General features: G+C 36.0%; 12 non-coding genes across 12 annotated transcripts; all 12 read right to left on the bottom strand.

Moving 5' to 3' along the window:
* Positions 1-67: 67 nt before the first annotated feature.
* Positions 68-186, bottom strand: LOC139506516 (5S ribosomal RNA). Its single transcript, XR_011660191.1, has one exon. It is a non-coding gene; the product is annotated as a 5S ribosomal RNA (ribosomal RNA).
* A 138-nt stretch (positions 187-324) lies between these two features.
* LOC139506515 (5S ribosomal RNA) lies at positions 325-443 on the bottom strand. Its single transcript, XR_011660190.1, has one exon. It is a non-coding gene; the product is annotated as a 5S ribosomal RNA (ribosomal RNA).
* Positions 444-2,415: 1,972 nt separating this feature from the next.
* Positions 2,416-2,533, bottom strand: LOC139506517 (5S ribosomal RNA). Its single transcript, XR_011660192.1, has one exon. It is a non-coding gene; the product is annotated as a 5S ribosomal RNA (ribosomal RNA).
* A 138-nt stretch (positions 2,534-2,671) lies between these two features.
* On the bottom strand, positions 2,672-2,790 carry LOC139506514 (5S ribosomal RNA). Its single transcript, XR_011660189.1, has one exon. It is a non-coding gene; the product is annotated as a 5S ribosomal RNA (ribosomal RNA).
* A 1,970-nt stretch (positions 2,791-4,760) lies between these two features.
* Positions 4,761-4,879, bottom strand: LOC139506513 (5S ribosomal RNA). Its single transcript, XR_011660188.1, has one exon. It is a non-coding gene; the product is annotated as a 5S ribosomal RNA (ribosomal RNA).
* A 138-nt stretch (positions 4,880-5,017) lies between these two features.
* LOC139506512 (5S ribosomal RNA) lies at positions 5,018-5,136 on the bottom strand. Its single transcript, XR_011660187.1, has one exon. It is a non-coding gene; the product is annotated as a 5S ribosomal RNA (ribosomal RNA).
* Positions 5,137-7,107: 1,971 nt separating this feature from the next.
* On the bottom strand, positions 7,108-7,226 carry LOC139506511 (5S ribosomal RNA). The gene has a single exon (XR_011660186.1). It is a non-coding gene; the product is annotated as a 5S ribosomal RNA (ribosomal RNA).
* A 138-nt stretch (positions 7,227-7,364) lies between these two features.
* Positions 7,365-7,483, bottom strand: LOC139506510 (5S ribosomal RNA). Its single transcript, XR_011660185.1, has one exon. It is a non-coding gene; the product is annotated as a 5S ribosomal RNA (ribosomal RNA).
* Positions 7,484-9,454: 1,971 nt separating this feature from the next.
* On the bottom strand, positions 9,455-9,573 carry LOC139506509 (5S ribosomal RNA). The gene has a single exon (XR_011660184.1). It is a non-coding gene; the product is annotated as a 5S ribosomal RNA (ribosomal RNA).
* Positions 9,574-9,711: 138 nt separating this feature from the next.
* LOC139506507 (5S ribosomal RNA) lies at positions 9,712-9,830 on the bottom strand. Its single transcript, XR_011660182.1, has one exon. It is a non-coding gene; the product is annotated as a 5S ribosomal RNA (ribosomal RNA).
* Positions 9,831-11,801: 1,971 nt separating this feature from the next.
* Positions 11,802-11,920, bottom strand: LOC139506505 (5S ribosomal RNA). The gene has a single exon (XR_011660181.1). It is a non-coding gene; the product is annotated as a 5S ribosomal RNA (ribosomal RNA).
* Positions 11,921-12,058: 138 nt separating this feature from the next.
* Positions 12,059-12,177, bottom strand: LOC139506504 (5S ribosomal RNA). The gene has a single exon (XR_011660180.1). It is a non-coding gene; the product is annotated as a 5S ribosomal RNA (ribosomal RNA).
* Between the last annotated feature and the right edge of the window lie 32 nt (positions 12,178-12,209).

The following is a 12,209-nucleotide window of genomic DNA, read 5'->3' as shown; positions in this document are numbered from 1 at the left end:
GTAAATTAGTAAAAAAAATCATAGAACAATTATGTTTGGTAGGAATGCAAAATTATAAGTAAAAAAATGTCTACAACACCCGGTATTCCCAGGCGGTCACCCATCCAAGTACTAACCGGGCTCGACGTTGCTTAACTTCGGTGATCGGACGAGAACCGGTGTTTTCAACGTGATATGGTCGTAGACACAGAAGTGTTAAAATTTTTGATATATAAGGTTAGGTAGTAGCATTTTTGAAAAGAAATTTATATAAAACAGATTTTTTCAGAAGCAAAACTTTACATTAATTGTTTGGTAGAAATGCAAAATTATAGGTACAAAAAATGTCTACAACACCCGGTATTCCCAGGCGGTCACCCATCCAAGTACTAACCGGGCTCGACGTTGCTTAACTTCGGTGATCGGACGAGAACCGGTGTTTTCAACGTGATATGGTCGTAGACACAGAAGTGTCAAAATGTTTGATATATAAAGTTAGGAAGTAGCAATTTTGAACAGATCTAGAATTTGTATAAAAAAAAATTTCAGGTTTAAGATAGAAGCAAAACTAAACACTTACTGCACGATCCAGAGAGTGGAAGATAGTAAAACTAGGCAAGTACACATGGACTTTATAGTAGAAAAAAATTGCAGAGAAGACAGAGAGATTTAGAATATGGGACAAGCTATATTTTATTTGTGACTAATACCATGCAACAATTTCAGACTCTTTTTGAAAAATTTTGGTAGCCCTTAAAAGGGCTGTTTAAGCTTTAAAAGCATCAGGATGCTTCCTTTATTTACTTCTTCTTTGGTGTCTTTGCCTTCTTTGGTTTAGCTGCAGCCTTTGTCTTCTTGGGAGATTTTGTGGCTTTCTTTGCAGATTTGGCAGCAGGTTTTGCAGCAGGTTTCTTTGCAGCTGGTTTCTTTGCTTTTGGTTTAGCTGCTTTCTTTTCACCTGCTGGTTTCTTTGCTGCAGGTTTCTTTGCGGCAGTCTTTTTGGTAGGTGTCTTTGCCTTCTTTGGCTTGGCGGCTTTAGGTTTAACTACTTTCTTTGCTGGTTTCTTAGCTGGTTTAGCCACTTCCCCAATCTTAAAGCTTCCAGAAGCGCCGGTACCCTTCGACTGTTTCAAGCTATTGCTCTTCACTCCTGATTTCAGAGCTAACTTCAAGTGAGTGTTTACTGTTTTTGCATCGCTACCAACGCTGAAGTTTGCTAAGATATACTTAAGGATGGCTTGACGGCTGGAGCCTCCACGCTCTTTCAAAGCAGATATAGCCTTTTCCGACCATCTCGCTGTATTTTGGATGAGTAGCTACTTTCTTTGGTTTAGCTGCAACTTTCTTCTTTGGTGACTTAGCTGGGGTCTTTACTACTGGTGCTGGTGCGTCTGACATTTTGCGGTTTTGGTTGTTGAACGATGTGTGCGAATGAACGACAGATTACAATGTTTTCCAAACCTCACTGACATAGTGTAATTATCTATCTAACGCGGACCTCGACGAGAGCACCCTTAAACTTTCATGACAATCTAATTCAAACAGATCGACAAGAAAATCTGTGTGCTTGTTCGACAAGTTTTAATCATTTGTTTCAAATAAATTGTACGTTTTGATATATAAATCATACACGAAAATCTTCAGCAGGAATTTTTCTTTCAGAATATGTCATAAGAATTAAACAAAATACCACGAGTAAAGAAATATTTACGATTAATGTACAACTTGTCAATTTCTCTCGTGCGATTCTTCATCAGAAAACGTGTTGTATTATTTCACAAAAACTAGATTGTGCCGTAAAAATGATATACCTTTGTAGTAAAATCATTTCTTTATATGTTTTTGCTTTCAGATATACGTAGAAATAAAGAGACTTCCCAAAAATTTAGATTTTGCCTTCGATATGAAAGCACACAAAGATGGCAAACTTCGAAAGCGGGACTTCCTTGACCGAGATGAAAGACGTTTCAAATATTCGAATTTTTTACTGGAACTTTACAAGCTATAATTAGTATTTATTGTTTATTATTTGTTTTTGCTATAATGAATTTTTGCTAATCAGAATTCTTTCAGAAAAATAGTGAATCATATAAGCCCTGGTCAAAAAGAAAGAGGCGATTTCAAATGACGACAAAAGGCGGATACCATATTATCACAGACGACCTAATTTAAAAAAAAAATATATATATGTAGCCACATGCATGTGGAAGGAGTGGAATTCTTAAGTGTATATAACTTGACTTGCATGTATTTCACGTAAAAATATTTCACCATGCAGATGGGTATTGAAAAATAAATAAATTTATGAATGATTTATTTTCTGTTTTCTTCATTCATTGATAGCTAGATATGTTGAATATTACATCCAAGTAAATTAGTAAAAAAAATCATAGAACAATTATGTTTGGTAGGAATGCAAAATTATAAGTAAAAAAATGTCTACAACACCCGGTATTCCAGGCGGTCACCCATCCAAGTACTAACCGGGCTCGACGTTGCTTAACTTCGGTGATCGGACGAGAACCGGTGTTTTCAACGTGATATGGTCGTAGACACAGAAGTGTTAAAATTTTTGATATATAAGGTTAGGTAGTAGCATTTTTGAAAAGAAATTTATATAAAACAGATTTTTTCAGAAGCAAAACTTTACATTAATTGTTTGGTAGAAATGCAAAATTATAGGTACAAAAAATGTCTACAACACCCGGTATTCCCAGGCGGTCACCCATCCAAGTACTAACCGGGCTCGACGTTGCTTAACTTCGGTGATCGGACGAGAACCGGTGTTTTCAACGTGATATGGTCGTAGACACAGAAGTGTCAAAATGTTTGATATATAAAGTTAGGAAGTAGCAATTTTGAACAGATCTAGAATTTGTATAAAAAAAAATTTCAGGTTTAAGATAGAAGCAAAACTAAACACTTACTGCACGATCCAGAGAGTGGAAGATAGTAAAACTAGGCAAGTACACATGGACTTTATAGTAGAAAAAAATTGCAGAGAAGACAGAGAGATTTAGAATATGGGACAAGCTATATTTTATTTGTGACTAATACCATGCAACAATTTCAGACTCTTTTGAAAAATTTTGGTAGCCCTTAAAAGGGCTGTTTAAGCTTTAAAAGCATCAGGATGCTTCCTTTATTTACTTCTTCTTTGGTGTCTTTGCCTTCTTTGGTTTAGCTGCAGCCTTTGTCTTCTTGGGAGATTTTGTGGCTTTCTTTGCAGATTTGGCAGCAGGTTTTGCAGCAGGTTTCTTTGCAGCTGGTTTCTTTGCTTTTGGTTTAGCTGCTTTCTTTTCACCTGCTGGTTTCTTTGCTGCAGGTTTCTTTGCGGCAGTCTTTTTGGTAGGTGTCTTTGCCTTCTTTGGCTTGGCGGCTTTAGGTTTAACTACTTTCTTTGCTGGTTTCTTAGCTGGTTTAGCCACTTCCCCAATCTTAAAGCTTCCAGAAGCGCCGGTACCCTTCGACTGTTTCAAGCTATTGCTCTTCACTCCTGATTTCAGAGCTAACTTCAAGTGAGTGTTTACTGTTTTTGCATCGCTACCAACGCTGAAGTTTGCTAAGATATACTTAAGGATGGCTTGACGGCTGGAGCCTCCACGCTCTTTCAAAGCAGATATAGCCTTTCCGACCATCTCGCTGTATTTTGGATGAGTAGCTACTTTCTTTGGTTTAGCTGCAACTTTCTTCTTTGGTGACTTAGCTGGGGTCTTTACTACTGGTGCTGGTGCGTCTGACATTTTGCGGTTTTGGTTGTTGAACGATGTGTGCGAATGAACGACAGATTACAATGTTTTCCAAACCTCACTGACATAGTGTAATTATCTATCTAACGCGGACCTCGACGAGAGCACCCTTAAACTTTCATGACAATCTAATTCAAACAGATCGACAAGAAAATCTGTGTGCTTGTTCGACAAGTTTTAATCATTTGTTTCAAATAAATTGTACGTTTTGATATATAAATCATACACGAAAATCTTCAGCAGGAATTTTTCTTTCAGAATATGTCATAAGAATTAAACAAAATACCACGAGTAAAGAAATATTTACGATTAATGTACAACTTGTCAATTTCTCTCGTGCGATTCTTCATCAGAAAACGTGTTGTATTATTTCACAAAAACTAGATTGTGCCGTAAAAATGATATACCTTTGTAGTAAAATCATTTCTTTATATGTTTTTGCTTTCAGATATACGTAGAAATAAAGAGACTTCCCAAAAATTTAGATTTTGCCTTCGATATGAAAGCACACAAAGATGGCAAACTTCGAAAGCGGGACTTCCTTGACCGAGATGAAAGACGTTTCAAATATTCGAATTTTTTACTGGAACTTTACAAGCTATAATTAGTATTTATTGTTTATTATTTGTTTTTGCTATAATGAATTTTTGCTAATCAGAATTCTTTCAGAAAAATAGTGAATCATATAAGCCCTGGTCAAAAAGAAAGAGGCGATTTCAAATGACGACAAAAGGCGGATACCATATTATCACAGACGACCTAATTTAAAAAAAAAATATATATATGTAGCCACATGCATGTGGAAGGAGTGGAATTCTTAAGTGTATATAACTTGACTTGCATGTATTTCACGTAAAAATATTTCACCATGCAGATGGGTATTGAAAAATAAATAAATTTATGAATGATTTATTTTCTGTTTTCTTCATTCATTGATAGCTAGATATGTTGAATATTACATCCAAGTAAATTAGTAAAAAAAATCATAGAACAATTATGTTTGGTAGGAATGCAAAATTATAAGTAAAAAAATGTCTACAACACCCGGTATTCCCAGGCGGTCACCCATCCAAGTACTAACCGGGCTCGACGTTGCTTAACTTCGGTGATCGGACGAGAACCGGTGTTTTCAACGTGATATGGTCGTAGACACAGAAGTGTTAAAATTTTTGATATATAAGGTTAGGTAGTAGCATTTTTGAAAAGAAATTTATATAAAACAGATTTTTTCAGAAGCAAAACTTTACATTAATTGTTTGGTAGAAATGCAAAATTATAGGTACAAAAAATGTCTACAACACCCGGTATTCCCAGGCGGTCACCCATCCAAGTACTAACCGGGCTCGACGTTGCTTAACTTCGGTGATCGGACGAGAACCGGTGTTTTCAACGTGATATGGTCGTAGACACAGAAGTGTCAAAATGTTTGATATATAAAGTTAGGAAGTAGCAATTTTGAACAGATCTAGAATTTGTATAAAAAAAAATTTCAGGTTTAAGATAGAAGCAAAACTAAACACTTACTGCACGATCCAGAGAGTGGAAGATAGTAAAACTAGGCAAGTACACATGGACTTTATAGTAGAAAAAAATTGCAGAGAAGACAGAGAGATTTAGAATATGGGACAAGCTATATTTTATTTGTGACTAATACCATGCAACAATTTCAGACTCTTTTTGAAAAATTTTGGTAGCCCTTAAAAGGGCTGTTTAAGCTTTAAAAGCATCAGGATGCTTCCTTTATTTACTTCTTCTTTGGTGTCTTTGCCTTCTTTGGTTTAGCTGCAGCCTTTGTCTTCTTGGGAGATTTTGTGGCTTTCTTTGCAGATTTGGCAGCAGGTTTTGCAGCAGGTTTCTTTGCAGCTGGTTTCTTTGCTTTTGGTTTAGCTGCTTTCTTTTCACCTGCTGGTTTCTTTGCTGCAGGTTTCTTTGCGGCAGTCTTTTTGGTAGGTGTCTTTGCCTTCTTTGGCTTGGCGGCTTTAGGTTTAACTACTTTCTTTGCTGGTTTCTTAGCTGGTTTAGCCACTTCCCCAATCTTAAAGCTTCCAGAAGCGCCGGTACCCTTCGACTGTTTCAAGCTATTGCTCTTCACTCCTGATTTCAGAGCTAACTTCAAGTGAGTGTTTACTGTTTTTGCATCGCTACCAACGCTGAAGTTTGCTAAGATATACTTAAGGATGGCTTGACGGCTGGAGCCTCCACGCTCTTTCAAAGCAGATATAGCCTTTCCGACCATCTCGCTGTATTTTGGATGAGTAGCTACTTTCTTTGGTTTAGCTGCAACTTTCTTCTTTGGTGACTTAGCTGGGGTCTTTACTACTGGTGCTGGTGCGTCTGACATTTTGCGGTTTTGGTTGTTGAACGATGTGTGCGAATGAACGACAGATTACAATGTTTTCCAAACCTCACTGACATAGTGTAATTATCTATCTAACGCGGACCTCGACGAGAGCACCCTTAAACTTTCATGACAATCTAATTCAAACAGATCGACAAGAAAATCTGTGTGCTTGTTCGACAAGTTTTAATCATTTGTTTCAAATAAATTGTACGTTTTGATATATAAATCATACACGAAAATCTTCAGCAGGAATTTTTCTTTCAGAATATGTCATAAGAATTAAACAAAATACCACGAGTAAAGAAATATTTACGATTAATGTACAACTTGTCAATTTCTCTCGTGCGATTCTTCATCAGAAAACGTGTTGTATTATTTCACAAAAACTAGATTGTGCCGTAAAAATGATATACCTTTGTAGTAAAATCATTTCTTTATATGTTTTTGCTTTCAGATATACGTAGAAATAAAGAGACTTCCCAAAAATTTAGATTTTGCCTTCGATATGAAAGCACACAAAGATGGCAAACTTCGAAAGCGGGACTTCCTTGACCGAGATGAAAGACGTTTCAAATATTCGAATTTTTTACTGGAACTTTACAAGCTATAATTAGTATTTATTGTTTATTATTTGTTTTTGCTATAATGAATTTTTGCTAATCAGAATTCTTTCAGAAAAATAGTGAATCATATAAGCCCTGGTCAAAAAGAAAGAGGCGATTTCAAATGACGACAAAAGGCGGATACCATATTATCACAGACGACCTAATTTAAAAAAAAAATATATATATGTAGCCACATGCATGTGGAAGGAGTGGAATTCTTAAGTGTATATAACTTGACTTGCATGTATTTCACGTAAAAATATTTCACCATGCAGATGGGTATTGAAAAATAAATAAATTTATGAATGATTTATTTTCTGTTTTCTTCATTCATTGATAGCTAGATATGTTGAATATTACATCCAAGTAAATTAGTAAAAAAAATCATAGAACAATTATGTTTGGTAGGAATGCAAAATTATAAGTAAAAAAATGTCTACAACACCCGGTATTCCCAGGCGGTCACCCATCCAAGTACTAACCGGGCTCGACGTTGCTTAACTTCGGTGATCGGACGAGAACCGGTGTTTTCAACGTGATATGGTCGTAGACACAGAAGTGTTAAAATTTTTGATATATAAGGTTAGGTAGTAGCATTTTTGAAAAGAAATTTATATAAAACAGATTTTTTCAGAAGCAAAACTTTACATTAATTGTTTGGTAGAAATGCAAAATTATAGGTACAAAAAATGTCTACAACACCCGGTATTCCCAGGCGGTCACCCATCCAAGTACTAACCGGGCTCGACGTTGCTTAACTTCGGTGATCGGACGAGAACCGGTGTTTTCAACGTGATATGGTCGTAGACACAGAAGTGTCAAAATGTTTGATATATAAAGTTAGGAAGTAGCAATTTTGAACAGATCTAGAATTTGTATAAAAAAAAATTTCAGGTTTAAGATAGAAGCAAAACTAAACACTTACTGCACGATCCAGAGAGTGGAAGATAGTAAAACTAGGCAAGTACACATGGACTTTATAGTAGAAAAAAATTGCAGAGAAGACAGAGAGATTTAGAATATGGGACAAGCTATATTTTATTTGTGACTAATACCATGCAACAATTTCAGACTCTTTTTGAAAAATTTTGGTAGCCCTTAAAAGGGCTGTTTAAGCTTTAAAAGCATCAGGATGCTTCCTTTATTTACTTCTTCTTTGGTGTCTTTGCCTTCTTTGGTTTAGCTGCAGCCTTTGTCTTCTTGGGAGATTTTGTGGCTTTCTTTGCAGATTTGGCAGCAGGTTTTGCAGCAGGTTTCTTTGCAGCTGGTTTCTTTGCTTTTGGTTTAGCTGCTTTCTTTTCACCTGCTGGTTTCTTTGCTGCAGGTTTCTTTGCGGCAGTCTTTTTGGTAGGTGTCTTTGCCTTCTTTGGCTTGGCGGCTTTAGGTTTAACTACTTTCTTTGCTGGTTTCTTAGCTGGTTTAGCCACTTCCCCAATCTTAAAGCTTCCAGAAGCGCCGGTACCCTTCGACTGTTTCAAGCTATTGCTCTTCACTCCTGATTTCAGAGCTAACTTCAAGTGAGTGTTTACTGTTTTTGCATCGCTACCAACGCTGAAGTTTGCTAAGATATACTTAAGGATGGCTTGACGGCTGGAGCCTCCACGCTCTTTCAAAGCAGATATAGCCTTTCCGACCATCTCGCTGTATTTTGGATGAGTAGCTACTTTCTTTGGTTTAGCTGCAACTTTCTTCTTTGGTGACTTAGCTGGGGTCTTTACTACTGGTGCTGGTGCGTCTGACATTTTGCGGTTTTGGTTGTTGAACGATGTGTGCGAATGAACGACAGATTACAATGTTTTCCAAACCTCACTGACATAGTGTAATTATCTATCTAACGCGGACCTCGACGAGAGCACCCTTAAACTTTCATGACAATCTAATTCAAACAGATCGACAAGAAAATCTGTGTGCTTGTTCGACAAGTTTTAATCATTTGTTTCAAATAAATTGTACGTTTTGATATATAAATCATACACGAAAATCTTCAGCAGGAATTTTTCTTTCAGAATATGTCATAAGAATTAAACAAAATACCACGAGTAAAGAAATATTTACGATTAATGTACAACTTGTCAATTTCTCTCGTGCGATTCTTCATCAGAAAACGTGTTGTATTATTTCACAAAAACTAGATTGTGCCGTAAAAATGATATACCTTTGTAGTAAAATCATTTCTTTATATGTTTTTGCTTTCAGATATACGTAGAAATAAAGAGACTTCCCAAAAATTTAGATTTTGCCTTCGATATGAAAGCACACAAAGATGGCAAACTTCGAAAGCGGGACTTCCTTGACCGAGATGAAAGACGTTTCAAATATTCGAATTTTTTACTGGAACTTTACAAGCTATAATTAGTATTTATTGTTTATTATTTGTTTTTGCTATAATGAATTTTTGCTAATCAGAATTCTTTCAGAAAAATAGTGAATCATATAAGCCCTGGTCAAAAAGAAAGAGGCGATTTCAAATGACGACAAAAGGCGGATACCATATTATCACAGACGACCTAATTTAAAAAAAAAATATATATATGTAGCCACATGCATGTGGAAGGAGTGGAATTCTTAAGTGTATATAACTTGACTTGCATGTATTTCACGTAAAAATATTTCACCATGCAGATGGGTATTGAAAAATAAATAAATTTATGAATGATTTATTTTCTGTTTTCTTCATTCATTGATAGCTAGATATGTTGAATATTACATCCAAGTAAATTAGTAAAAAAAATCATAGAACAATTATGTTTGGTAGGAATGCAAAATTATAAGTAAAAAAATGTCTACAACACCCGGTATTCCCAGGCGGTCACCCATCCAAGTACTAACCGGGCTCGACGTTGCTTAACTTCGGTGATCGGACGAGAACCGGTGTTTTCAACGTGATATGGTCGTAGACACAGAAGTGTTAAAATTTTTGATATATAAGGTTAGGTAGTAGCATTTTTGAAAAGAAATTTATATAAAACAGATTTTTTCAGAAGCAAAACTTTACATTAATTGTTTGGTAGAAATGCAAAATTATAGGTACAAAAAATGTCTACAACACCCGGTATTCCCAGGCGGTCACCCATCCAAGTACTAACCGGGCTCGACGTTGCTTAACTTCGGTGATCGGACGAGAACCGGTGTTTTCAACGTGATATGGTCGTAGACACAGAAGTGTCAAAATGTTTGATATATAAAGTTAGGAAGTAGCAATTTTGAACAGATCTAGAATTTGTATAAAAAAAAATTTCAGGTTTAAGATAGAAGCAAAACTAAACACTTACTGCACGATCCAGAGAGTGGAAGATAGTAAAACTAGGCAAGTACACATGGACTTTATAGTAGAAAAAAATTGCAGAGAAGACAGAGAGATTTAGAATATGGGACAAGCTATATTTTATTTGTGACTAATACCATGCAACAATTTCAGACTCTTTTTGAAAAATTTTGGTAGCCCTTAAAAGGGCTGTTTAAGCTTTAAAAGCATCAGGATGCTTCCTTTATTTACTTCTTCTTTGGTGTCTTTGCCTTCTTTGGTTTAGCTGCAGCCTTTGTCTTCTTGGGAGATTTTGTGGCTTTCTTTGCAGATTTGGCAGCAGGTTTTGCAGCAGGTTTCTTTGCAGCTGGTTTCTTTGCTTTTGGTTTAGCTGCTTTCTTTTCACCTGCTGGTTTCTTTGCTGCAGGTTTCTTTGCGGCAGTCTTTTTGGTAGGTGTCTTTGCCTTCTTTGGCTTGGCGGCTTTAGGTTTAACTACTTTCTTTGCTGGTTTCTTAGCTGGTTTAGCCACTTCCCCAATCTTAAAGCTTCCAGAAGCGCCGGTACCCTTCGACTGTTTCAAGCTATTGCTCTTCACTCCTGATTTCAGAGCTAACTTCAAGTGAGTGTTTACTGTTTTTGCATCGCTACCAACGCTGAAGTTTGCTAAGATATACTTAAGGATGGCTTGACGGCTGGAGCCTCCACGCTCTTTCAAAGCAGATATAGCCTTTCCGACCATCTCGCTGTATTTTGGATGAGTAGCTACTTTCTTTGGTTTAGCTGCAACTTTCTTCTTTGGTGACTTAGCTGGGGTCTTTACTACTGGTGCTGGTGCGTCTGACATTTTGCGGTTTTGGTTGTTGAACGATGTGTGCGAATGAACGACAGATTACAATGTTTTCCAAACCTCACTGACATAGTGTAATTATCTATCTAACGCGGACCTCGACGAGAGCACCCTTAAACTTTCATGACAATCTAATTCAAACAGATCGACAAGAAAATCTGTGTGCTTGTTCGACAAGTTTTAATCATTTGTTTCAAATAAATTGTACGTTTTGATATATAAATCATACACGAAAATCTTCAGCAGGAATTTTTCTTTCAGAATATGTCATAAGAATTAAACAAAATACCACGAGTAAAGAAATATTTACGATTAATGTACAACTTGTCAATTTCTCTCGTGCGATTCTTCATCAGAAAACGTGTTGTATTATTTCACAAAAACTAGATTGTGCCGTAAAAATGATATACCTTTGTAGTAAAATCATTTCTTTATATGTTTTTGCTTTCAGATATACGTAGAAATAAAGAGACTTCCCAAAAATTTAGATTTTGCCTTCGATATGAAAGCACACAAAGATGGCAAACTTCGAAAGCGGGACTTCCTTGACCGAGATGAAAGACGTTTCAAATATTCGAATTTTTTACTGGAACTTTACAAGCTATAATTAGTATTTATTGTTTATTATTTGTTTTTGCTATAATGAATTTTTGCTAATCAGAATTCTTTCAGAAAAATAGTGAATCATATAAGCCCTGGTCAAAAAGAAAGAGGCGATTTCAAATGACGACAAAAGGCGGATACCATATTATCACAGACGACCTAATTTTAAAAAAAAATATATATATGTAGCCACATGCATGTGGAAGGAGTGGAATTCTTAAGTGTATATAACTTGACTTGCATGTATTTCACGTAAAAATATTTCACCATGCAGATGGGTATTGAAAAATAAATAAATTTATGAATGATTTATTTTCTGTTTTCTTCATTCATTGATAGCTAGATATGTTGAATATTACATCCAAGTAAATTAGTAAAAAAAATCATAGAACAATTATGTTTGGTAGGAATGCAAAATTATAAGTAAAAAAATGTCTACAACACCCGGTATTCCCAGGCGGTCACCCATCCAAGTACTAACCGGGCTCGACGTTGCTTAACTTCGGTGATCGGACGAGAACCGGTGTTTTCAACGTGATATGGTCGTAGACACAGAAGTGTTAAAATTTTTGATATATAAGGTTAGGTAGTAGCATTTTTGAAAAGAAATTTATATAAAACAGATTTTTTCAGAAGCAAAACTTTACATTAATTGTTTGGTAGAAATGCAAAATTATAGGTACAAAAAATGTCTACAACACCCGGTATTCCCAGGCGGTCACCCATCCAAGTACTAACCGGGCTCGACGTTGCTTAACTTCGGTGATCGGACGAGAACCGGTGTTTTCAACGTGATATGGTCGTAGACACAGAAGTGTCAAAATGTTTGATATATAAAGT

The sequence above is a fragment of the Mytilus edulis genome, unplaced genomic scaffold (genome assembly GCF_963676685.1).
Source record: "Mytilus edulis unplaced genomic scaffold, xbMytEdul2.2 SCAFFOLD_1073, whole genome shotgun sequence".
NCBI lineage: Eukaryota > Metazoa > Mollusca > Bivalvia > Mytilida > Mytilidae > Mytilus > Mytilus edulis.
Note: the sequence above shows the minus strand (reverse complement) of the source record. Positions and strands in the feature narration are given on the sequence as shown.